This window comes from Rhipicephalus microplus, unplaced genomic scaffold (assembly GCF_043290135.1).
Source record: "Rhipicephalus microplus isolate Deutch F79 unplaced genomic scaffold, USDA_Rmic scaffold_48, whole genome shotgun sequence".
In the NCBI taxonomy this organism is placed as follows: Eukaryota; Metazoa; Arthropoda; class Arachnida; order Ixodida; family Ixodidae; genus Rhipicephalus; species Rhipicephalus microplus.
Window position 1 is genome coordinate 243,844 of NW_027464621.1, and position 27,842 is coordinate 271,685.

The 27,842-nt window shown below is 39.9% G+C and overlaps 1 long non-coding RNA gene across 2 annotated transcripts; it reads left to right on the top strand.

The window, feature by feature from the left end:
* The first annotated feature begins 698 nt into the window (after window positions 1-698).
* LOC142788210 (uncharacterized) lies at window positions 699-27,842 on the top strand. Of its 2 annotated transcripts, XR_012889281.1 has the most exons (4): window positions 699-5,340; window positions 10,273-10,400; window positions 16,784-26,630; window positions 27,350-27,842. It is a non-coding gene; the product is annotated as an uncharacterized LOC142788210 (long non-coding RNA). The 2 variants fall into 2 exon arrangements; XR_012889280.1 differs by having other exon boundaries at window positions 16,784-27,842.

Below are 27,842 nucleotides of genomic sequence, written 5' to 3' on the forward strand. Positions count from 1 at the left end.
ATTTGAGGGCAGGGAAGCTAGCAGCAAGATAAAACTTGAGAAGCGATTGAGAGAAATGGGGGAGGAGCGTTGGGCTAGGAAGGTTTTCAGCTACTTGTACATGAAGAATGTCGATACAAAATGGAGGAAGTGAACTAGGAAATTGACTGGTAAATACTTAGAAAACAGCAGGTGGCCAAACCAAAAAGAACGATCGGTTAAGAAGAAAGTGAAGGAAACGGAGACTGACATGTGGAGAATTGGCATGATTAAGAAGTCCGCACTAGAGATCTATCGAACTTTTATGCAGGAAATTGCCAAGGAAAGGATCTTTGATAATACTCGGGGTAGTTCTGTACTGTTTGAGGCGAGGATGGGAGTATTGCGAACCAAGACATATCGGGCCAAATACGAAGGGTATGCAGTGCGTGTGGAGAGGAGGAGGAAACTGCCGAACACTTGATAATGTTCTGTAAAGGGCTTCGCCCTATAGTTCAGGATGATGGCGCAGAGCTTTTCAAAGCATTGGGGTTTAGGGACAGGGAGGGAAAAATAGACTTTAAGCGGGTAGAATTAACTAGAAGGAGGTTATCTGATTGGTGGCTAAAGTCAAGGTGCGAATGAAAATTAAGGAAGTGTTTCGGTTCACCCGGTGGCACGAACCTTTTCGAGGCAAAAACTACAGTGAACTAGCTAGTTCATTGTACAAAAACGTTCGGTTCACCCAATAGCCGCCTAAAACCGGCTTGACTTGGCTTAAAGTGTATGAATAGATGGCGTTAGAATCGGTGTGTTGGAAAACATTTTTCAGGCGATTTAGGCGTTCTTTATTCTGTGGTTCAGGTAGAGTTCCTCACTAGCTTGTGACACACAGTCTGTGGCGGGTTCATCGTATTCTAGTCGTGATGTTTTTTCTCCGATGTTGGTGTTGGATTGGACTGTAATCTGTTTGAAATGGCGAGAACCACCTCTGCCCGTGGGGTCGTGGTCGCTTTCTGTTGTTAGAAAGTGATTCATACGCGAGTCGCTGCCGCTTTTGTTAATTCCTGTGATGTCGCCGTGTTCAGGAGCTTCTCATCCGTGCTTATCGAGTAGTTAACGTCATTCGCCCGGAGCACGGAACACCTACCAGCCCGAAGTGTTTGCCACCAAATCTACAATCAATGATAACGAGCATAAAATACAGGCCTTTGGAACGCGATTTGTGAATGTTGGTCTGACGCATGTACTACGCGGATGTATGGTAGGTGCATGCATGTTGCTTGAGGACCGATCAAACAGCTGGTGTCACTTGGGAGGAAGTATATACTGTGCCAACGCTTTCGTTGAAGCTTGCTCTTGCGTAAGTGCGCGAGATAGATACGGAATGCACAAGTTGGAATTAGAGAACGTTCTTGTCCGAGTGGCTTTATTAAGCAGTCGCAGATGATGGCAATTTGTTTGCTTAGCAGTGTGTGTTTAGATTGGGGTAACCAACAGTGAAGGTAGTTGTGTGTGGGTGAGGAAAATAAGTTTTCTTTGTTGTGGTGCCTTCCAAACAAATCTGTTATTTCTTCTCTTCATTGCGTCGGTCTATTGCTGTGGCACTAAGTTTTGCTATGTGCTCTTCGTGACACTTCCTATCGCTCTAGAATGCTCTAGTAAAAGTTGACGCTAAAGTTCAGCTGAAGTGTTTAAAGTTCCTTGCAGCTAACCACAGCAACATTTCTTTGTCCATGTGATCAGTTGGACGCACGTTATTTGGCATGCCTTTTATAACGCAAAACGTTTCTTTTTTTTTTTTTCGTTTACTGAACAATCCGGAAAAAATCGGGGACGTTTGTCCCGACTGGGACAGCGCGGGCAAAGTCTTGGACAGTCCAGCAAAATTCGGGACGACTGGTAACACTAGTTTAGGCAAGTGTATAGAAATGAAAAAAAAAATGTAATAAAATAGAAATTTCATTGCTGGGAGCATTGTCGAGCTTCAATTGCTAACCCGTAAAGGTCTTTTTAAAAGTCAACATTGCCGCAATACAGCAGTGTCATGGGGGAAGTGCTTGCAGTGTATTGCAGTAAAGCATACATAACGCACGTGTGTGTGTGTGTGTGAAATGGAAGCGTAGCACTGCTATTAGGCCTAATGCGATGCGCCGTGCTTTGTCTCATTACTGGCAATGCGACAGACTGCATCAGCACCAACTTCAACCTTTGCAAAGAGTCCATATGTTCCCCCCATAATTATTTTTTTTAATTGTGGCAAGTGATTCACACTGCAGTAAACTTCTAGTATATCGCATGAATAATTTAAAATTGTTGCGTGGCCCCCAATAAAGAAGTGAAAAATACCTGTGACAGACTCCTTGGTACTCCAGATTTTGCGCCATCAGATATGTGCTCTAAAATGAAAATGATCATTATTATTGAAAGATATACTCAGGCTAGGTATTGGAGATGATTGTGCATGTTTTGCAAATTTCCTTTTAAAAGCTCATGCTTCACTTCATCGGGTTTTCTTTAGTTATTAAGAAAAATAGCTCCCCAAGAATGGTCTAAAATTAAACATACAGTTTGTCATGGGGCAGGTTGAGCTTAACAAGAAAATAATTTATGAAAACCATTCTGTCGCATAACTAAGAGCAAGGTGGTACAATATGCACATTGTGATTGTCTAGCTGGTGACCACAGAGACTGCTCCAGCCATCACGATGTATACTCCACTCAAAATGTAAGACACTGCAAAATCATAGTCCGGTGTGCATGCATACGACCTTGAACATGCAAGCAGTGATTACTTCTCTTGTGTTCTCTACACTGGCGCATGCTTGTTGCACACCTGTTCAAGATTGTGACAGTGAAATTAGTTCTGGCAATGCTGTCCCAGAGGTAAGACTGTGTACACCCTTAGGAACACCATGGTGGAGCGAGCAGAGGTTCATATCAAATGTAGTAATAAACTGGCAACACCATGGTGATATAAGCACACTTGCATTAATTTATTACATTTTTATTGAGGCAGACATCACACAGCTAAATCTAGTTGTGATCTCTTTTCGTTATTGTCTACATAGTTTTCCCGTTGGTCACAGCACAGGAAGAAAAATTTCTCTGTGGGAGCACCATATTTTAAGCTTGCATGACTCCAATGAAGCACTGTGCGAACAGATATATTGAAAATGTCAATACTTCGGGTCCTATAAATTGTGAACTGGTTGTCACATTCAGCCGGTGATCCTGCAGGAGCTTTACATATACTCTAAGGTCATTTTGCATCAACAATGCCACATACAATAGTTTAACAATGGTTGTTAATGGGCAAGATGATGCATAGCTTCAGGGAGGTAATTAAGCTAAGGGGGAAAATTATAGATGCCTAAGCACCACTGGAAAAATGAAAAAGCACAGAAAAAGAGCGTCAGTCGCAGCTTAACTACAGAAAATATTTACACTGCACCACACATTCGCATCGTCTAGAATTTTCCCTAATAATGTTATACCAACCTGCCCAGCAACAAGTACTTCTAAGGTAATAAAGTGCAGAATGACACTTGCATAAGACAGAAAACAGGACACGAGTTAACTACCATCTATCTTTGTTTGTGGCTTTGGTAGAAAATATATAAGGAAACAGACACATGTGCAGAGTGACTGTGTGCAATGTCACAGTCATCAAAAACATCACTTAACATTGCCTGCTCGAGAAACTTTCTGGTTTTCAAAGTTTCAACAAATGTGTCACAATTAAATACACCACTTCTTTTCCAGCTTGAACTGCTTCCAACAGTTCACATCTATCAGGACTGCTGCCTCTAATCTTTGTCTGGTATTTAATCTGAACTGACATGCCCTAATACTTACGCACAATCAGCCAGATTTGTCTATCTACCCTTAACAGCCTGTAAGTCCACGTGTAACAACACCCGCTCCACCCTTCCAGTGGTCATAGTCCATACGGGTCATTATATCATTCACTTAGCTGCCTAACTATACTTTCATTCATTCATTTCATATTTCTTGAAAATAAAGATATGTGAACCCTACAACTACTTTGCAAAAAACAAATGAAGTACAACACTTGCTATGATGGCTCAATTAAAAAATTATTTCACAATGATGGCCCAGAAGCTTTCTCTAGAAAACATGGAAAGCCCATATGGAGAAATATGTGTCCCAGGGAAATTCTGAAACTGCCAAATTCGAAGGGTGTGCGAAATATTCTACGATTTCACATATCAAGTTGAATACTGTTCTATTTGATTCAGTCGCCATTATTTGTAGAACCAAATCTTTTTTACTAGTTTAATAACATTTAAAATGTTAAGTGCACTGAAATAAAGAGAAAATGTGTAAAAGTATCGTAAATTTCATCCCTGGCAGGTTATAGGCATTAAACATGACAGCTTATCTAGTGCAGCTGGCTGCTTCGCTCTAGGAAAGTTATTTTGCTACCTATACAATTGTCACTTACCCTTTCTTAACACTACTGTAGATTTTAAGGGCTTGATGTTTTCGCCAAATACTCGATTCCTACTTTTAAGATTGCTAGGAGTCCTTATCATAGCTGCAAAGGGAGATACAGCCAGTATTTGATGTACTTGTTTTTATATTGCAATGGAAATAATACATCAACTGGGAAATAGCAATGAAACATTTTGTATTAAAATTTATTTCAAATTCGTTTTGCTGCACAACTTGTGTACCAAACAGTGGCCGACAACCATTGGGTGTATTTGCACCGTGCTCTGCCATGACGAAGCACATGCATGAAACTTGAGAGACACGAGCTCATGCATGCAGGTGCAATTATTATGTAGTCATCCCTTGAAACATCCTTGGTAATTTTAAATACTTGGCTGGGCAGATGTCTGTTAAATTATTCTCTAATGTCCAGGCTGACTACAAAATAAGCAATGCTAATAATGTTCTTGGCTTGTGCCACAGATTTTTTACCACTCATTCTTTAAAAATATTTCCTAACGCTGTTGTTGTACAACCAAACAAGAATATGTACATGCTCATTAGCATACTGTTATTCACAAACTAAATGCCAGTTCATTATAACTCAAGATAGTTAAACATTCATATTCCATAATTATGATCAAACTGCAGGTGAGTTACCACAACAACCAATCTTGCACTGATGTCATTATGTTTTCATTATGAATTTACTAATTTGCATGCTTGCTTCTTTTTCACAGAGTATGCATATTATTATACAAGACACCACAACTAACTCATTTATCAACTTCAGTATTTTATCACTTTCAATCAACCATCATATTGCAAAGTCTTGAAACAAGTCACTTTTAAGACCCACAAGTTTTCTTGTGCCCTTACAGTGCATCGAAGGCCCTGAAGTGTCAAACAGGCCAAAAGGCATTGGTAAGGCTTGTTCATAGGCATTGGACAAATCTGTTTACAAAATGTGTTGAAGGCACATGCCTGCACATGTTTTGGTTTGATTGTACGTTAACATTCAGAAAGGAAGGAGTGGTGCGGCATTTCTGGCACAAGCCAAGCATGTGGTTAGCATTGCTAACTTTCACTTCACTTTATTACCTTAAAGACCCCGGTGAGGGGGTATTACATAAGGGGTGGGTTAACAAATGGAGGTTACAGAGAGTGATCTTCTGACAAAAAATATGTATTTATGTTTTGCGCAAACGTTGATGAACACGTGATGGCTGCAATGTCACGGGGAAGGCCATTCCAGTCCACTGCTGTGCGAAAAAAAAATGAGGCAGCAAAAGTAGTAGTGCGAGCGCGTGCGCGTGTGATTGAATAAGGATGGGTTGTGCGGTGAGATATGCGCGTTGGTGGGATGATGTAAGGTGCTTGATTGAAGGAACTGTAAAAGAACTTGTGAAACAAACAGAGGCTGGCGATGCGGCGACGCACAGAAAGATTAGCAATATCAATGTCACGTTTTAGGGATGATATGCTTATGTCGTATGAATATGAAGAGTGAATGAACCTAGTGGCACGATTTTGTATAGATTATATTTCGTTTATTAGGTATATCTGGTGCGGGCTCCAGATGGGTGCTGCATATTCTAGTTTAGGTCTGATGAGTGATTTGTAAGCCAGAAGTTTTATGTCTAGTGGTGCGTGACGCAAATGACGCTTTAGAAAAACAAGGGATCTGTTCGCGGATGATATGATGTTGTTGATGTGTGTGTTCCAGGAAAGGTCAGATGTTAAGGTGACGCCTAGGTATTTATATGACTGAACTTGTTCGATAGCGGAATTAGAGATTAGGTATGAGAATGGTAAAGGATTACGCTGGCGTTGAAATGAGACGAGTTTGCATTTAGTGGAATTAAACTTCATTAACCAAAGATCACACCACTGTTGCACGAGATCTAGATCCTGTTGGAGTGTAGTTTGATCAGAAATGTTAGTAACTGTGCGATAGATGACACAGTCATCGGCAAATAAACGGATATAGGAAAATACATTAACAGGAAGATCATTAATATAAGGAACAAGAGGAGTGCGAGTACAGATCCTTGGGGGACGCCGGATGTTACTGGGAGGGAGCTAGAACGGGTATTCTTAATGGAGACGAACTGAGAGCAGTTAGTAAGAAATTGTGTGATTCATGCAAGAATGTTGGGGTGCAGGTTCAGCTGGGAAAGTTTTAACAGTAGGCGTTTGTGCGGTACCTTATCAAAGGCTTTTGCGAAGTCGAAAAAGATTGCATCGGTCTGAAAGTGACGGTCGAGAGAAGAGTGTATATCATGAATAAATATAGCAAGTTGGGTTTCACAGGATAATGATTTACAAAATCCGTGCTGGGAAGAATGAAAAAAATTGTTGGTGTTAAGAAAGTTCATGATGTGTGAATATATAACATGTTCCATGATTTTGCAGGGGACACTTGTTAGAAAGATGGGTCAATAATTTAGGGGGCACTGTCTGTTACCTGATTTATGGACTGGAATGACCTTTCCCTTTTTCCAGTCGTCTGGTAAAATTCCTGTTTCGAGTGACAATGAGAACATCATCAAAAAGTACACTGCAATAATTTCCTTAGTATTTTTTAACAATTTAGAGTTAATATTGTCTATGCCAGCTGATGATGAAAGTTTTAATTTGTCAATGAGTGATGAAATGCCACTAACGGATAACACAACAGGGGTCATCACTGGTAATGTCGTAGTAGGTGGCGTAGGAAACGGTACGTTGGCTTCTTTAGTGAACACTGATGAAAACGCGGTGTTAAAGATATTGGCACAAATAGTGTCGCTTACGTCTTCATTTTTATCGTTTGTAAGCGTGATGTCTCGTGTTAGTTGCGGGTTTGTGATTTCCCAGAATTTTCTAGGGTTAGATTACAGAATTTTAGATAAATAATTGTGATAGAATGTCTGTTTCGCTTTTCTAATTTCAGCATAATAAGCATCTTCCGCAGCATAGTACTTGCCCCATGCGCATGCATTACCCTATAAACTTCGCAGCTCAGAAGAGGCACTTTTTTTTATTTTCAAGTGTTTTCAAACTTTTGGAAAACGATGGTTTATTTTTATTGGCAGTAAAGCTCACTGTGGGGATGAATTTATTAGTCAAGTCAGTTATCTTGTCCTTAAGCATTAGCCAGCTGTCATTGAGAGAACAGGAACCGAGATTGAGTTCGAAGTATGGTAGGAAATCTCGTACTTAACGATTAATTAATTCATAATTACCCTTATCATACATGTGATTAATTAATTCATAATTACCCTTATCATACAAGTGAATCGTTTTGCGGAAAATGGGGCGTATTTTTGGGGTGAAGTTAAATATGGTATGAATGACTTTGTGATCGCTGATTTCATGTAAGTATGCAATACATTTTAAGCTTTCGGGGCTATTTGTTAGTACCAGGTCTAAAATGTTTGAGGATTCACTAGTGACGTGCGTTGGTTCAGTTACCTGTTGGATGAGGTTAAAGTTGAGGCAAACATCCACGAATTCTCTTGCTTCAGTATTTCCCGAGGTTGGTGAAACCTGATTGAGCCAATTAATGGAGGGAAAGTTAAAATCTCCATAAAGCAGAATACGTGCGTTAGGGTGTTTATTAGTTAGCTGGGATAAGATTTCGTTAGGTTGCGAGGGAAGTCTGGGTCAGTTCGAGAGGGCCTATAGCATACGCCAAGTATTATTGCTTCGGGAGGAGCTCGGCATATTACCCATAATGATTCTAGTTGTGAAGATGTGTTGATTAGATAGCATGATAGTTCTTTTTTAGTGGCGATCAGTATGCCTTTGCCACGTGCATTTTTACGATCGTGACGAAAGAATATGGTATATTTCCCGCACTAACTTTATAGTTAGTGCGGGAGTTTCAGATTAATTCCACCCTATTTTTTTAGCAATATATCTATAACATGTGCTACAAATAGTTTCTGTTAGTAATTTCACAAGTGACAACACTATTATCAGCAAATCATGACGAAATTTAGATGATAGCAAGGAAGGGGCATTGGCAGTTAAAATGAGAAATAAGCTGGGCTTAGCTGAGCACAAAGTGAGTTCAATTTTATGCGAAGCATTTAAAGTACTAAACTTTGTTCGGTAGTGCCAAGGTCCAGATGACTTAGTTTTAAAGTAAAAGTGACTGACCTTGTCAAATGTGTTAGAAAATTCTAAAATAATTCAGTCTATGAATCACTACATCAAGAGAATGGCAAAATTTATGAGTAAATAAGTGGAGTCTAACTTTGAAGCGTAGTTTTAAATCTATACTGCGTAGTGTTGTATGAAATGTAGGGCGATATAGACGTACTTAGCTGCTGAATAAGCTTTGTTAGAATATAATAATAGTAGGGGTATTACAACATAAGAAATAATATAGTAGTGGTATTACAACTTGAATAGTAGTGGTATTACAACTTGAAAGACATGGCATTGGCCATGTCTTTCAAGTTGCCCGTCAACGTTCCCGCACCGTTACTTTTGCTGCCTCATTTTTTCTTCGTGCAGCAAAAGACTGGAATGACCTCCCCCACCATATTGCAGCAATCGCCTGTCCATCAACATTTATGCATAGCGTCACAAGCCATTTTTCAAGCTAATTCATGGCTTTTTTGTACGTTTTTTTGTAACCCCACCCCTTATGTAATGTCCCCCTGGGGACCTTTAAGGTAATAAAATGAAATGAAATGAAACATATGTGCGAGTTAAAATGAAAAATAATAGTAAATGTTTTAAATCCCAGAAGAAAAAAAGAAAATTAAAAAAATTACAGCATATTCATGGAGTGATTGATGATGAGTGGGGTGAAGCGTGCATCCATGCATGCGTCTATGCGTCCGATCGCGTTCGAGAATGCAGATGACGCATGGGTAACACCGATGAGACGCGTGCCAAAGGAGCCGAGCGCAAGCGTCTTTAACGTGCCCGCCACTCTGCTTCGTTCATGCTCCACCAACGATCCACTACGTATGGTGACTATAAAGGAGAGTGAGAGATCCGTCGTTCTATGCATACACAGGCACAGCCCCCCCATGCAGCCAATCTGAGAGTAGGAGTACAGCGCCATCTAGTTATCTTTACCCAACTGCAGTTTCTATGTAATTCTTAAGAAAGCGCTGTTTATTATACTGTTCGGCAAATACTGCCTTCTTTTCTTTGTTTTCTCTTCTCTCGGTTATGCGTGATGCTTGTACCATATATAAGGACACAGTGAAAGATGAGGCATCAGTACCAAAAGGACTTATTTGGTTTGCATTCTTTTATGGTTTGGGGGAAGTATGAATATTTATACCAACTTGATTTGAAAGTGTATTTATTAAGTGTTTGTGAGTGCCTGTAACGTGTTAACTTAAAACGACAGAAAAAAATTACTTTTGACGTGTCGATGTTTATGTCACTATGAAATAATTGAAACAAAATCTTTAGTCTTGCTATTTTTGCCCTACATTGTAGTGTTAATAGACCAGCTTTCGTTTGCAACTCAGTAGGAGAATTCGTTAGATTGAATTTGTTATAAATATACCTCATTACCTTCCTGTGCACCCCCTTTTAATCCTCGCAATTAGTTACTTTGTATCCGGAAACCAAACAATACTACTATAATCATGTTAGTAATATATTCATTTATTATTATTATTATTATTATTATTATTATTATTATTATTATTATTATTATTATTATTATTATTATTATTATTATTATTATTATTATTATTATTATTATTATTATTATTATTATTATTATTATTATTATTATTACCATTGCATTGATAACATTGCACTTGATTTGCAGTTTACTCATTAAATCTGTATTTCACTGTTACACTGTTCAAGGCAGTATTTATAATGTCTTTACAGAAACCTACATATTTTAACTGCATTTAATGGACTCAGATATATCAGCCAGTCTTGTGGCACACCCTACAGGACAAGAATATTTTCGTCATTTCAGGACATCCCGGGAATGTTTTGGATCTTTGAAGGAGGTACGTATTAGGGAATGACTGATGCACGGCTACCTGTCTTTCATGCAACCTTACCTTATCTCCAAAAGATCAGGTGATGGCAGTATGAGGTAAAGCAGTTAGACATTTTCAGAGTAGCTTTATGCCTTTCTATAAATTGCAGTGCCATGTCCTCCTCTGGCAGAGAGGTGCTAGGCAATAGGAGGTAAGGGAGTGCCAGTCCCTTTAAACTTCGATGCAGCACACAGCAATATTTGGTTATGCATATGTCCTGTGCTTTACACAAACTGTTTTTTAGTTGTTTGCACTGCTTGAAATACTCTGTGCCTTTTTGAAATGAAAGTTGTACTGACATACAATGAACTGTAAATGTTGTCAGCATTAGATGTAAAAAAAAAAACCATCATGAAAGCAGTGAGCCCTTATCACTTATTTGCCTTGCACTATAGCTATTCTGGGATGAAGAGAATGGCCATAAGGAAGATAATAATAATAATAATAATAATTCACACCAACTGGTTTCATTATAACAAATGATTCCAGCTGATTCGATTTCCAGGCCAGCTGGTTTCATTTTCAGACTCGAGTGGTTCATGCTGGGACCAACTGCAACATGTTGCTAATCTGTTGGCTTGTACTTAGTCCCAGCTGTATACAGCCATGGTTTCAGTTAAAGTGAACTGAAACCGTGGAGTATTTTCACCTGGAAAGGAAAGAATGTAGAAAGTGATGCATCCAAAGGCAGAAAAGAAAACAAAGAGGAAAGATAAAACAGGGAACAGAGCAAGAAAAAAAAGGCGAGCTCTCAAAGAGAAAGAGAGAAGAAAAGAGAGAAAGAAGGAGGCACACACACACTGAACTTCTCTCGCCCTCATTTTTGAGGGCTCCTCGTTTTTTCCCTATGCGTCACTTTTTTACCATTACCTGGCTGAATTTTCGCTCCTATACACAGATCGACTTCATTGATGGCGCACTCAGATTTAGCGTACATGCTCATTGTCACATCCTGTCCCAAAATTCTCATGCCTGTCGTGCCAGAAAACAGCCATGCAAGGAAATGTGGTCGGACGTTGCACGGAAGTTTGATTCTGCTACTATACAATGTCACAGTGCGATGTCAGTGACACCTAAGGTCCCAGAAACAGACACTGTTCATGGGTACCCTTCACTGCCAATAACTGCAGTGGCATGCACCAGGGCTTCAGCTGTGACTGTTTTCGCTCAAGTAAAACGGCGCCCTGTGCGTGCTCCTGCACTTGTCGGTGGTGTGTGGATGCAGCACAAAGTGAAGAAGACTGGGCATACTGCCGTGCCACTGTGCTCTGCTGCTTTTGAGCAGAGCCCACCTTCTGACTGTGGGCCACTCGACGCCTGCGGCGTAACATCAACGTTGAGCCCCCAGTCAGAAGGTGTAGCTCTGCGCAAGGACTGCAGTGCGGCTGACACCAGTACTTCCTCACGTCGTGGTGAAGACCCTGAACAGGAGCAGAAAGCAACATCAGCAAAATTGTCACACAGCCATATTTGCACAGGTGGAGGAAATCTTTCTGTAGGAAGCACATTCAGCACTTATAAGGAGTTTAAAGCTAGCTTTGAAGGATGGAAAAGTGAAGGGTTCCATCCGATGCGTATTGAAAGATCAGATAAAAACCCATTGTGTACTGAGAAAGATTTAAACAAAGCAGACTTTCCTTATGTTCGAGTTAAATTTGTCTGTTGCCACGCAGGGTATCCAAATCCGAGGGGACAAAATATTCGACCCAATCAACGCTTCAACGGTACAGGTTGTAACGTTGAACTTAGGCTTGCGCTGCGGGTTTCCCTACAGCCCTATTATGAAGTTGTAAATTTAGCGGATGTGTACAACCATAAAATAGGTCCCGAGATTTTTGTATGGTACAATAATAATCATGCATTAAGTGCTTCTGAAAAAGAGCAACTTCAGGAGTTGATTTCTTGTAATGTGAAACCTAAAGACCTAAAGGATGCCATTCTGAGGAAAACGGGAAAACATGTTACTTCTCATGATATTATAAACATGAAGCATAGAACAGTTCAAAAAATTCAGAACAATGCTCATCATGGAGCCCTTCTGTTAGAAAAAATCAACGAATTGTTTTCGGAAAACTTTGGGTGGAAGGTTCATATTGAAAAGAATACAGAAAATGGTCTCTTGTACATATTGCTTCAATCAGAGCATATGGCCCAGTTACTAGAAAAATACCCTGAAGTGTTGTTCTTTGATGGTACGTATAAAGTTAATAAAGAAGGGTATATCTTGCATTCGATTCTGTGTGAAGATGGAACAAGCCATGGGAGGCCTGTATGTAATGCATTTGTTCAGCGGGAGACATCAGAAATATTAAAGTCTTTCCTAGAGACATTTCTTTGTTTGAATCCTGTCGTAGAGGAGAGGTGCAAAATTGTTGTAATGGACAAAGATTTAAATGAAATGAATATAATTGAACAGCTTCTGCCCAAATGTAGAATCTTGTTGTGTTCGTGGCACGTGTTAAAGTACTTACACACGGAAATGATGCAGCATAAGTCAAACAGTCTAGATAAGAAGTATGTTAAAGATATAATTACGAAACTGGTTTTTGCACATACCGTAGATATATATCAAGAGCACTTGCAGAATTTGGAAGAAGCACTTGAAGATGACAAAGCCCTTCTGCAGTACTTTTATAAAAATTGGCACAGCTGCAAGATCATGTTGGTTCATGCTTATCGTGCAAATGCATGTAGTTTAGGAAATAATACTAACAATCGAATGGAAAGCCATAATCAAAAGTTAAAAAATTATCTAACACGTGACATGCACTTAGTGGAAGCAGTGAAAGCTCTGATAAGGTATGTGACCCATGATGCTCTTGCACTCAGCCATACGCAATATAAAGAAATGAGAACTTGCATTGACACCAGTAAGACTGATAAGTTTTGCATTGAGGTGTCAGCAAAATGCACCAAATATGCTAGAAAATTGGTATGTAAAGAATATGGGCTGTTTATGAAATATCCAGGAGACTGTGTTGTCTCTGATGGCAAATGCACCGTTTTTGTTGGCAGTAAGCTTTATGAAGTTACTAATAATATGAGGACATGCATATGCACAATTAATGCGCAGTACCAGCTGCCCTGCAGGCACATTCTTGCAGCTAGATCAAAAAATAATATGGAACTGTTTGATTAAAGTTGTGTGTCAAAGCGCTGGCTTAAATCTGATTTTGTGCAGACCGACCAGACAGTGTCACCAGACAAACTAAGCATTTTAACCACAAGCATGGTAAAAAAGGTACAGTCAAAACTTGATAACTCAGAGGCCAGATATAAATATGCATATGCACGTCTGTTGGAACTTTCAAAGGAAGCTGCTAATGGACTAGCCCAATGTAGTGCAACTGAACTTTGCGAAAAATGGAGCGAGTGTGAGGACTTTTTCCAAAATCTTGTTACTTACCCTAGAAATAAGAAACATGATTCACCACTTCCTAAAATAGCACAAAGTAATGAACAAGTTAGTGGGGAAGGAAAAGGCTTAGAAAAGTCAAAAGAAGTAAGTAATTCGTGGAGTGTAGACCTGAACGACTATCTATTGGCCAAGTCTATAGATGATGACACTATGAAGAAGGGCTCCACAGAAGATAAATCGGAACTGAAAGTGCAATCTGGTCAAGTTAAATCTGATTCAAAAGATGAAATTAACTTTACTATAGCCTCGCATGATGATAAGGTATGTCAGGTTCTAGCAAAGACATCAGACACTAGCTCTTTGCCTAGTGTTTTTGCACAGAAACTGACAGGGCTTAGCATACCTCTAGTTAAATCCGCTCGCGGCCGACCAAGTAAGAGATGTGCACATGATACGAAGCGGGGAGAAAAAAGACTACGTTTGCATGTTTTGAAAAACTCTCAATTTAAAGAGAAGGCACCTGTGACAGTCGTTGGTAGAACAGTGGAAGAAATTAGTGACCCCATAGCTGACGCGATTTGTGGTCCAAATAATTGCAAACCGTACAAAATAAGTTCCTCTGATTTAGTGGCCTTACGAGGCACAGGATGGCTGTCAGATGCAATCGTAAATGCAGCGCAATTTATTATTTCGCGTCAGTTTCCTGGTCTGTGCAATTATCAGGATGTTCTTCTTGGGGAGAGCTTGAAATTTAAGAAGCGAGACAACTTTATTCAAATTCTGCATATTCCTGGGCATTGGGTTACAGTGATAAATTATGGTGCCCCTACAAACAGTGTTTTTCTGTATGATTCGTTAGACCAGGACATTATGCCAAGTGTAGCAACTCAAGTTATGAACATAATGAGTCTAGCTTCTAACACTCTCACTATTCACGCTAAGGCAGTACAGCGTCAAGAGAACTTTTATGATTGTGGCGTTTTTGCCATTGCTAATGCATTCACTATTGCATCTGGCGTCAACCCGTGCACCGTTGCTTTTGATAAGACCTTAATGCACAGGCATTTAATATCATGTCTTGCAGACAATGAGATGGTGCTTTTCCCTATTGCTACAATGCAAGTGCCCAGGGTAAAACCAAAATCAAGTTGCTTTTTTGTTCTAAAGTAATATTACATGTTTAAACCATTAAAAAAATCAGCCTTAATTTGAAACCATATAGTTCTATAGCTGCTGATTTGAGACCTTTTTATAGATTCCAACTCTAGGCTATTATTATACTCGGTCATCATCATTAGCATTCTTAGTTCTTCTGCTCCACAAAGAATTTTAAAATGACATTCTTTGGTCCATGTTATCCAGTGAGATAACTTTCTGCAGGCGTTATTTATCCAGAAAATAATGCAAACCATTATACTATATGCACCTTGCTTTTAAAATCTAAGTGGTTTGAGGAAAAAGTTAATAAATTTGGATGCCTATCGGTCAATAAAATGAACTGTGTGAATAACGCAGGCCAGAAAGTTATTATTTTTTGCGGTATATTTTAGGGACCATGAGCATCCTAGCATGTTGCAACCTTTTTAGATGTTTAAGTATATAAATGTATGAAACCTTTTTAAAGGGGCCCTAAAGGCATACTGTTGGTTCACTGTTTGTAATGCACTGTTTGTTCCGTGCTAAGAAAATGCCTTGTTCAAAAAGAAGTTATATATTAAGTGGTCAGCATGCTACAACTGGTATTTAAACAACTTTCCAAGTAGGTCTTCTTGACATTTTGTCCCTTAGGTGGCGTGAAATACAGTAGTAGCAGGCGTGGTAGAAGTAAAGTTTTGCTATTATGAGCAGACACCAGTCAGTAACTTCGGAGAAGCTTCTGTGGCACAGGTAGGTAATTTGAGAGAACTTTCACTGCCCCCCCTCCCCCGTTTTAGGGGGATGATTGAAGCTAGCCATGAGTCTTGTCGGCGGCTCTTAGTTCAAAGAATCAAATAGAAAGAACCAAGCAGTATTTCATACCAGATTTGGGCGCACGTTAAAGAACTCCGGGTGGTAGAAATTTCCAGAGCTCTCCACTACGGCGTCTCTCATAATCATATGCTGGTTTTGAGACGTTAAACCTTACATATAAAAAAATAAGCATTTCATATCAGATTTTAATGCGCTGAAATCGTCTTTTCTACTGTGGACAGTTTCAGTAGTTACTTTTTCTGGGACTCGACTATGTCATTTTATATAGTTACAGAGTTCGCAGAATATTGCATGGGTGACTCGAGCCTTATCATACATTTACTTCTTTCTTGGTGAACTAAGCCCTGTAGATAATACTGACGTTTAAACATTCCTAAACTTTCACTCATCATTCGAACTGGAGAAATTTTTTACCTTTAGCGTCCCTTTCAAATGAAGAAAATTTGTTCCTTTGTGATTGAATGCCTGACTTCATTTTCTAAGCTGTGCTATGTGGAAACACATACTTCGGCAAAATGAAAGCTAATGCAGGCAGCTGGTGAAAATTTACTTTTCCAACTGTAAATAAATTTTATGTGATTGTATTACAATGTAAGATGTTCTTAATGCATTAACAAATAGTTCATATTCTGAACATTCCCTAGAAAACAGCATCATTTCTCGTAAAAGTCTAAATGTTCTATGGCAAAGTTTGATTCCATTAGGCTGGCTGCAGTTTGAGGCAGCAGTTCAGCATTGCCTGTATTAGTTTCATACTGTCTAACTCTCTGGGCGGAGCCTGACCGCTACAGAGCACGTTCTCAGGTGGCGGATAGAGAAACGTTCCATGATGTGAAGTTGCACAAAGCTGCTTCATATCATGGTACAGGCAGTTATGCCCGCGGACCAACAGGCATATAGTCATGGTTTATATTAGTGACAACCATATTTTTGCTGCTGTTAGCGGCCAGTGGTTTTTACACATCACCCAAATTTAAGTCAGTGCATATACTTAGACATTGTGATGTGCGTGTAACATCAGTGCAGTGCTCATGTTGGTTACCATTCACGAGACCATAACAAGGACCTGCTGTCAGCCATCATGTCCTGGTCCTGACCTGCCTTTGGGAGGCTGACTCAGCCGTCTAGGTTGGCGAGCGGGTTCCTGCTTCTGGTCACCAGCAACGATGGTGCAGTGACCAGCCACCATGGTGCATGCATGGGTAGATCTGTCTGATATAAAGTGTTAATGCAGGCTTGTTAATACGTCATGAACTTGCTATAAACAGCACTACAACTAGACAAAGAAAGAAGAAACAGAAGCTGCAAGGGACATCCTGTCTCTTGCAGCTCTATCTATCAGATGTTCTGATCTCTCTGCTCACATTTGGAGATTGTTTTCACACTGTGACTGAAGCGCTTCTCTCCATGACTTATGGGTGAATTGGGCTTCTCATCTGCTTCAGCCAACAAATACACCTGCAAAGAGTGAGTCTGCCACTGTGGATGACACCAGCATTGGAACTACTAGTGACTGTTTTTGTTTCAAATGTTCAGCAGAACTTCATTTAATTACAAAGCTTTGCTTGTCTGAGTAGTTTGGTAATGGGTGCAGTTTCAGTGTGGTTGTTTTGCTTTTATTTAAAATTACTTTCGTTTTAAATGTTTGACATTTGTGTGTGAAAAACTGGGTCATCCTTTCCTGAAACGAGACACTGCCTCAGTAAAACGATCCTGCATCGCAGGCATGATGGCTGAATGGCTGCAGCTGCTTCAATGCTGCCCAAGGATGTAGTGTTGATGTTTGAGAGCAGTAGCCATAGGCCGGTAGAAAAAGTGGAACCTATTCAAACTCACTCAAGAAATATGTTTCACCATGGAAACTCACTCGAACTCAAATTCACTGAAATTTAGCTCAACAGAACTAATTGGGACTCGCTAAACTGTTTGTCAACCACTCTCACTCAGGCTCAAACTTACCAACATATTACTCAATTCGGCATGCTCAGACTCGCAATTTGACCTGTGTCTGAGTGAGTGAACAGCTGTCACTAGTCGCAATCCAATAAAAATATTTTTATGAAATATGCAGCTCACATCAGAAATTTTTGCCATGAATGTCCCGTGAGCGAGTTTGTGAAGGGAGGTCTTGGCGACCCCCTTATCTCCTAGCTTGCGCCTCTGTTCAATACCCGCATGAACGGTTGTGTGTTGATGTATGCTTGAACAGACTTGATTACCAATGTAAGCAAATATGACGTCGATAGTTATGCTGATAGGCGGATATATAGGAACATAGGTTAAAAATAAAATGTGGTGCTCACTAAGGCTCATCCAAGAAATATACGTTGAGCTCAGGGCTCACCATCTCAGACTCGCAAATATTTTCCTCACTCGGATTCAAGCTCATTAAAATTTTCCTTAGCCAGACTCACTCTAACTCAAACTCATGTAATATTACTCAGCTGTACTCACTCAAACTCACGACTCGATTATAGTCCAAGTGAGCTTTGCCCCAGTAACGTCCAACGTGCCATGCTCGAATCAGCCAATTGCTGATACAATGGCTGTGATAGGTAATTTTTGAGCTTGTAGCGCAATTTGTCGAGTGAAAGGAAAGCAATCTTCAGGTGAATTTGAACATTTATTGAGAAATTCTGGCCTCGTGCTGCGCAACAATATTTGGCTCACGTGTTGTCGGGAGTCTTCACTACCGATTGGCCGCGTTTTCCGACCATATTCAATAAGTGGTGCAGTGCCCCTTAAACTTTGAAGAGGTTTTGCGGCAGTGCGAATTCCCTTGGATAGGTGCTTTCACGGCATACCATTCTATACTGCAGTGAAATTACCTTTACAGGATGTTATGTGCAGATCATTGTTAACTACTTGTTCATTGCAAATACTTCAATATTTTCAATAATTTAAAATCGAGTCGAAGCGAGTTTGAATACAGTACTGTTCCTTCAAATATTCGAGTATTTGTACAAGCCTGCTTTTTTTAGTCAATATATTTGTCTATTTTGCTCTCTCTATGCAATTGGTTTCTCCCCTTCTCTTTGTCTCTTTCTCCTCTTTCTAATGGTTCTCCCATCTTCTTTTTCACTCTCTCCTTTGCATCCTCCCTTGCCTTTCCCACCCCCTATACTATTTACTATTTAAGGATATGATTTCTTCTGTCACCGTGCGTAAATAGCTGAAGAGTTATTATGCTCAGCTTTCAATTGTACGTTCGCTCGTTCGAATATTGCCTCGGGTAAGCAAAAAAAAAAGCCAAGAAGTATTCTTGTTTTCTTTTCTTCTGCTACTAAGAAGTGGTTCATTGCAGATGGGACCTGTCTTCTAAAGCTGCACAGGTTCGGAGGTGCCAGTTAGCTTGCCAGTATCCATTCAAATGTTATGAATGACTGGCAGTGCAAGGACCCAGTCTGCAATAGACGCTCATTGGCATACCAGCCAAATGTGGTACGCGCCCAGCAAAAACGCAAGAGGTGTCTGGGTGTGCTGCAGGGAACACGCATCACCGTTGCTGGGACAGACAGTTCGCGTTTGAGGAGAGGCGCATGCACGGACCGAGGATATGAAAAGCGCGTCGCGTGTGCGCTCAGGGCTCTCTCTGTGGCCTCCGTTACGGCCAGTCCTGTCTCCTGTAAAAGCGCATCTCGACGCCTTGTGTTTTTTACACCTGTAAATATGTAAAAAATCGTGTGTTTCTGTCGTCAAGAAGCTTCTCAAAGGTGTCTCCTTCCCCGGCACCTGGGTGAAAGCCTGTGCCCCTAACCTCGGTCACATCAAGGTGTGCTTCCCAAAAGTATCGCTGTTGTATGTATTGTGTGCTCACAATTGACAACAATGAAGGCATGGCTAAACTTGTTCCTGGTTTATCAACAGCCTTCTTGCAATATGTGCCTGTTTCAAATATATGAGGACTAGGTTTTCTTTTTTTTTTTTCATGTCCCTATTCCTTCGAGATAAAACTACAGCGAATTAAAGACGCTCTTGTTTGGAACATTTAAGTAGACTTTCCAGCTGCCCCTTTGCATAGTTGCCACTGCAATTAAAGCATCTGTTTTGGCCTTGTAGCAGCTTTTTTTATGCCCCCCCCCCCCCCCCACACACATTGAAGACAGTCAAGTCAATTCTGTATGCCACTCACTGTCTGTAGATTGTTGTCTACACAACCGCTTCAATATTTTTATACTGTTTTCACACTTTGGTGTCACCAGGGTTGCCACTTTTTCTCAAACAAAAAACAGGCCCTTCGAGGGAAAGAGGGAGGGCCGAGGATACCTGGAGATTAATGTCCAACAATAGACAGCATGTCAGGTCTTTGGCATACAGTGCCATTTCAAAATAATATTGCTTTCCTTGAGTCAAATAAACCTGATATAAACGCAAAAATGGCTCACTGAGCTAACCTACTAGTCTAATTGCTGGCATAAAAATATCCATGGTTAGAATAATGCTTCGTTTCCATCACTTAAGAAAGGAAAATTGGGGGACCCTTAAGGTTCACTTTCGAGAATTGAACACGATAACGATACCCTGGCTCTAGTGCGTACTTCAAGCACTTGGTGCATGAAATCTTTTTGAACTTGGTATGCACTCACTATGTGGTCTGAAGGAAATGTGTGCAGTAAAATGTGTGCGTTTTGTTATGGCTGGCCACCTTTTAACTATGAAGTTCTTAAGATAATCACATGTTCTGATGCCTGATTACAATGCACACTTGTATCAAGAAATATTACTGTGATATTACATATTGAATTGTGAAGGCAGTATACAGGACACATGTGTTTGCAAAGCCTAACGTTATTTTCACTGCATTTTCAAGCAGATGAAGTTATGTTCCTTAATTTCCAAGCAGATGTGTGGCTGTGTGGTAGAACGCCTGCTTGCCATGCAAACGGCCTGGGCTTGATCCTCCCGCAAACTGGGAAATTTTTTATTACTTATTTTATTTGCATTTTTCTTGATTTTTCCGGTTGCTCACAAGGTTCATCACTCACAATCAATGATGCCCACGAGATTTTTAAAACTATCGCGTTAAAACTGGCATAAAAGGGTAACAATGTATGACTGATTGAATAAGCTTTTACAGCTTATGCCAAATCACATTGGTGTGATGTTGAAATCCCTAGGTCCATTGTTAGACTACCAAATGTCATGGCTTTCACTTTTATGTCTGTTTAGGGGTACAGCAATTAACTGGCTAGGCAGTGTAAATAGATCTTTCTTTATTTGGAAACATGCAGAAGTATGATAAAGTCAAGCTCCCTTTCCCTTGAGTAATTTGAGTTGTATATGTACTTTGAAATGGTGTTTGAAAATCACAGCAGCTGTGCCATTGCACCGCTTCGTGGCAAAAGCTTAGTATCGAGTTCTGGAGAATTTCTGCACGTTGCCTGCTGCAGCTCAGACAATCGTTAATCTGGCTTAAAATTATATAGTATATATATTGCATTCTCACTTTCAATTTTGCTTATTATGCAGTTTAACTTACCCTTCGTGAGTTCATCGATATTTTTCACATAATAACAGAAATTTGCAGAACTTCATGCAAAAATAGTGTGACACAACCTTCACTAAAATATGGCCATCAATTTATGAGAAAAAAGTGGGACGCATGTGGCTCACCGACCCATGAAGCATCTTTGAATAAGTGGGGCAACACATGTCACATTGTCTCATAAGGGCACTAAGCTGTATTTCTGCTGCCAAATTTCTTGCCCAAAAAGACCCAGTGGAAGCATACAGAGGAACACTTCTAAAACTGTGGGAAAAAAATTGCAGTGAACCTTAATTTCAGATTTTCTACACAATTCTGCGCCTCTGCCTGTGGCATTGAGTCTAGCTGCTCTGTCCCAAGGTCTTCACATACACGTACCCTTTCAGCTTGTGTCTGTCTTGTCGGTAGGTGTCGATAATATTGAAACTCAATGAAAACAAGGAGAAAACAGCAGGCATAGATGAGTGCACGCATTCATATGAAAATAAAGAAAAAGGAGAATATTGCTTTTCATTCACATTTAACGAAGCTGTGTCTATGCATGTCTTGTCTTGTATCTGCAATGAATAAGGGCAAACATCTCAGTTAAGCCTGCATTTTTGCAAGTAATTAAAATTGTGGTAATGAATCATGGCAAGCCACTTCGACATGGTGTCAATGCACTGAATGCTGTAAGTGCGTTTACAAATGCTGCATCATATTTGTGAACTCCATTCAGGTGTGACATATTTGCTTTTCTCATATATCTTGCATGATTTGATGATCTTGAATATTCGTGTTCTCTTTGGCTTCCTGACTGTATGAAGCAGCAATTTTGCCATATTTTTCCTTTGGCCCGAAATTTTAGCAACAGTGTCTTAGCCATAGCTTTTGGTCTCATTGCCTCTCCTCATAATGATAAAAAATATCAAAGAATGTGCTGTTTCGTGACATCCATCAAACATGAAAAAACAGTTATGCATGTATGCTATGTTGTTAGGCTATGCAAGGAACTGCTTCATTTTTCATTCGAGTGCACTTCCACAATGATTTTAGGCAGATATAATTTTTGCAATTTAGTAAGAAAATCTATAGTTGCACGCTAAAATTCTCTAAAAAATCTGAACAGAAGAATACCATAAATTTGAAACTTTAGCTACCTGGTACGCAATATGACACCGGCTGAAAAAAAATATTAACAGAATAAAAGATTTTAAGCTCAACGTATCACTGATACCATGCATTGTAAATGTGCCATATATAGTTTCTCAGTTTCCTTAATGTTTCTGGTACACCACAGCTGGAAGGCATTGTGCTGATGGCAACGTAAAGTGGCAGAGAAAGTTTTACTGAGGAAAAAGTGGGATGCATTCATCCTATTAACCATCAAAAGGTTACGAAATTGATGCTCAGCAGTGGAGCTTCCTCCACAGCAACAAAAAACCTGCATTGAACCACAGTGCATGCACACACCATCTCTCCAGCACTTCGCTCGTGCACTCTGTCATGGCAGAATTTGGTACCAATGCAGTGAACAGCTCTAGGCCACTGTTTTCAACATGTATTGCATATAAGACTCCATCAGCAACAACGTTTGGTGAAAACTGTTTCATTGCCTTTTTTGTGTTGCTAATGCGTGATTAGACACTCTGAATTACGAGCTTTCCAGTGACATAAAAGAAATGTACATTTAAAAAATTGGTTGGCCGTAGGAAATAATCAGGCCCTCGAAATCCACAGAACCATTAAGAAAGGGTAAGTATTCATTGGTACTAGCACATTCCTGGAGCTGAGTAGCCAGCTGCGCTACACAACTTCTCAAGTCTTTTCTTTTAATGTGCCAGGGCGGATGCTGTGTATCATACTGTTGCACAAGTTTTCCTTTTATTTTGGTGTACTTAACATTTTAAAACATTAGTAAACTTTTAAAACATAGACAGTTTTGCAAATCATGACTGTTGAATCGAACACAACAAAGTTAAATTTGGAGTGTTAAATCATTTAATATTTCTACAGATCGAATCACACTTGTCTAAAACACCCAGCCGACCGCTCCAGTTGCTGTTTTCTGCAGAAATATGTTAATGCCGACGCCGTATGAATATCTAACATGGCATACAGCGTGCTAGGCCTTTGTGCGATAATTTAAGCGTGAACAGAAGCATGTAGCTAAGGTGACATAGAAGCCGTTGCTAACAAGAGCCATGTGCTCCGCTGCTCTGGACAAGTGTGATTCCACCTGTACAGCTGCAGTGTTGGCATTTTTTTGGTGCATGAAATTCTCCATGTTCACTTTACACCTGGTCCATGATATAAAAACATAAAAATAAAAAGAATAACAAATAAAACCTTCTAGGTCTGAGTGAGAATAGAAGCCAAGCTGCTTGTGTGGCAAGCAGGCATTCTACCACAAAGCATTGTGCCTGCTCAAAAATAATTTTCATGCTTTACAAATACACGCGTCTAGTATACACGCTTTCCAATACAACATGTAATATCGCAGTATTTCATGGTACAAATGTGCATTGCCACTGGCCTTCAGAACGTGTGATTATCATAATGACTTCGTTGTTTAAAGCAGCCACGAAAAACAAAAGGCACAAATGCTACTGGAGTATTCTTTTAGGACCATGTACTGGGTGCATATAAAGTTTAAAAACATTTCATGCACATAGCTGCTCGTCGTTTAAAGCATACTACCCAGTACCTGTATTGCGTGGTCTATCCTGTGTCCCATCTCTGCGCTCTTCGAAGTAACTATGTGTACGTATCAACAAGCTCGCTTAGCCACCATTTAGAAATCCATTACGCAGACTGCAACTATATGCGAAACCCTTACTAGCACAAGCCACTTTAAACATTGATTATGTAGTAATAATCTGCAGTATAAACTTTTCGAATAATGTTTCCCTGCAAAAAGTATGCACTAGGTGGTTGGAGTATGCACTAGAGAAAGGATATCACTGTTGTGTTCTACTCAAACCTTGAGGGTCCCCTAATTTTTTTCACCAAACAATTGTAAGATTCATAGATAGTAATGTTCCACAAGCATGGTATTGTAAGTAATCACCCTTTTGGCCTATACTGGAAGAGTGGAGGGGGTGCTGTTAGGAGTGAATTTACAGGCTGTCAAGAGTGTATGGACAAATTTGACAGATTGTTCTGCAAGTATGCAAGTATTAGGGCATGTCAGTTCAGATTAAATACCTGAAAAAGATCACAGGCAGGAGTCCTGATAGATGTGGACTCTTGAAAGCATTTTATGCTAGGAAAGAAGTGATGTGTCATTGACACATCTGTTGAAACTTGGAAGGTCAGGAAAGTATTTCAAGCGTAGGTATGTGACGTTTCTTGACAGTACATGACTGTGACATTGCACACTTCCATACTACACATGTGTCTGTTTCCTAACATACTTGCTAGCAAAGCCACAACAGGGTGTTTATCAATTTAATTTTTTTCAAATTCAGTGATTTTTCCAGGTTTTTCACATAGATTAAAAGCAAATTCCATGACCATAATGTCTGCTTGGAAAAATGTGTGGTGGAAAGAACACTTTAGGGGTAAAAAAATAAAATATGAGGCACTCATATAAAACAAATGAACACATTTTGCACACACACTCATTATGTTGCGAGTGTATGTGGTAAATATGAAAATATGTGTGTATCTGGTCAAAACAAAACTTGTGACCCAGGCACTGAGGAAGTTGGCTGTTTGGTTTTTGGAACAACCAGAACACAACCACACAAATAAAATCAACTGCAGCTGCAAGTTTGAAGGAGCCTGCGATAGTCCAACAGTGCAGCCAATGCTGCTAGGAAACGTAAAGGTGGCGCTATCTCGCGGCATTCATATAAAACAAGGATGCGGCAGCCCGGCCAGTTGGCTTACTGGAGCACATTCTAGTTCATTATAATGGCTATAGCCTGCAGGCCATTTAGGATTGGATTAGTTTACCTTGACCTAGACTGCTGTATTTACTAATGATTTGCATCCCCGTCTTATTTCTACATGTCTAAAATATACTTTTCAGCAAAAAGGAGTACTTACGTATTTTATGCAACCTTGTCTTGACAACGACTAACAACAATGTCGCAACAACGAAACCGTACAGCAAAATTTACTTTATCCTTTCTTTCACCCCCCCCTTTTTTTTTACACAATGCACACATGCTTGTTGGTGTTTTATTTCTCTGGGTTCTGACACGTGGAGCACAATGAAAGTACTCAGACACCTGCAATAAAAGCTGGGGTAGCGTTTGAAGCACTGATGTTTGAATATGGGGTGGAAAAAAGGAATCTGTAAGACCGCAACAGCTTCCCCGATTCCATAGGTAAATAAAAGATGCAGAATCGTGAGTTAGGCAAATTGGTGAGTGTTCACCGTAGAATATTTTACAAAGGAACGGGTTAGGAGCAGTCAGAGAGGGTCACAGTGCTGATTTCACAACTGAAATTTATTTGGAAAAGGAAAGAACATATATAGAAAATATTGACTCATCAAAACTGTGCACATGTACACATTTGTTACAACACAGAATGATTCATGTCTTCTCTAAGACCTTATGTTCTTCATCTAGACGAGTGTTACATGAAATACTTATGCACTTGTTGTTAGATCTAATCAAAAATGCTTCGGCTACTTCACATATGTGCTAATCAACATGTCAATATTTGATATTTGTTTTCTACAAGTGGGGCACACACAGGGCTGGGTAGTATCGCAATAGTATTTAAGAGATACGTTTGAGTGTCTGTATTGCTGTATCGAGGCACTTTTCAAAAATGTATTTGTATCTCAGTAGTGAAATACTTTTACGGTGTATCGCATGTATCGCGATACTGTCCAGGACACGGGTATCCCGTTACTTTTTTTTTTTTCGTAAATGAGCTGAGACGTGTTTACTATGGGGAAAAAAATTTCTGCTGTGATCTTGGCAGTCCACGACAAGATATGCACCCACCATTTCTACATTTCTGCTGAGGGCGAAACTGACTCCTACCTTCTTGAAAGCGAGCTAGTTGCTTTGCTACCCGCATCCCATTGTGCTCCTTCAGGCAGAACTGGAATGTGTTTGAATGATGGCCTGCTTCAGTGTGACAACAATGTTATACTGCTATATTGAATTCCAGCACATATATTTTCATTGTGAGGAGTATTGTATACTGCACAATGGGCGCCATTTTTTAAATGTATTTCCTCATGCCAATTGAACGAGTAGTGTTTGTTTTTCTCGTTTCTTTTCCACTTTTCTTTTGCAGCGCCCATTTGAAAAACTGAAGCTTATTGCGGAAGCCACAAACCACCCAAAGAATTTGGTGCCGTGTGCCATCTACGATACTTTTTTCTGCAGAGCATTTCTGAAAAACGCCAGCATGGCCAAACAGCTATTCGAAAGAGGTCTTTTTGAGTTTCCTTTCGCATTCCTTGTTTTGTCTGTTCTTAATTCTTTCTGCCTTTTCTAAGATGTTTCTAGAAAACACTAAACCTTCAACTGGAAGTTCGTTTGTTTATGGTTCCAGCACTTCGCTTGAACTATGGTCCTTCTAGCATAACTAATACTGTTGCTGTTGAGTTCCGGATTTCAGTGTACAATGCGTGTGACTGATGCTCTCATATGGCATAGTTTTTTATTGCAACTGATATCTGTAAATATGTGGTTATTAATAATTATGTGCAGTGTAAGCATCCTTTGTAATGCCTTAATGACACTCGGAGAATGCCGAAAATATAATAAATAAATTTCATTTGCAAGTTTCAATGTGCTGCACATAACAAATGTTTGTATGGAGTATAACTATCCCCAACATAGAGAAAAGTATTTTAGTATATGTATTCTGGAATACTTTTTTGTCTTTTTGCAAACGTATCTCTGAAATATCCTGTCACATGAATTACAAATTTATCTCGGTATCTGTATTTTATGCTTCCAAACCATGCATTTCGATATCTGTATTCCAGAATACTTTTTTGGGCATCTCTGCCCAGCCCTGAGCACACATCCACATGGCCTACAACGAGCTGCCAAATTAGACGTGATTTTAGCATCTGATAGCATTAGCTCATGCTCTCTTAAGTGCACGTTTATGTAACGCCCCATTTCACCTAAATATTTGCAGCTGCAAGACAGCGGAATCCCATAAACCACACCAGTAGTGCAAGGAGCATATCTGTGGACATGACTGGAGACACATTTGTTCCCTTTCCCTGGCTGCTGACACAATGCTCTATCCACCAAAGTACACACATTATGCACTTTATTACGTGCTGAGAATGACATGTTTATGCAATAACGAGCATCAACATTTTTCAAACCATGTGCTATCCTGTGTATGTATGGGATAACTGCCTGCCTCTTTTTCTTGCTAATTTCTGGTGCACTAGAATCACAATGATAAAACTTCTCGATCTTTGAAATAAGTTTTTCCGACAAGGAGCAAATCACGTCACCCGGAAAGCCAGAATTTGCAAGGCGAGCAACTTGTGTATCAAATGCATGCGCCATAAGGTGCTCGCGTAACTTCTGAATAGCGGCACCCAGAACAGTTGACGCAATGGCTCCCTGTATGGTTTTGAATGGCCAGAATTAAAATTCAGAATTGGCTTTATGAA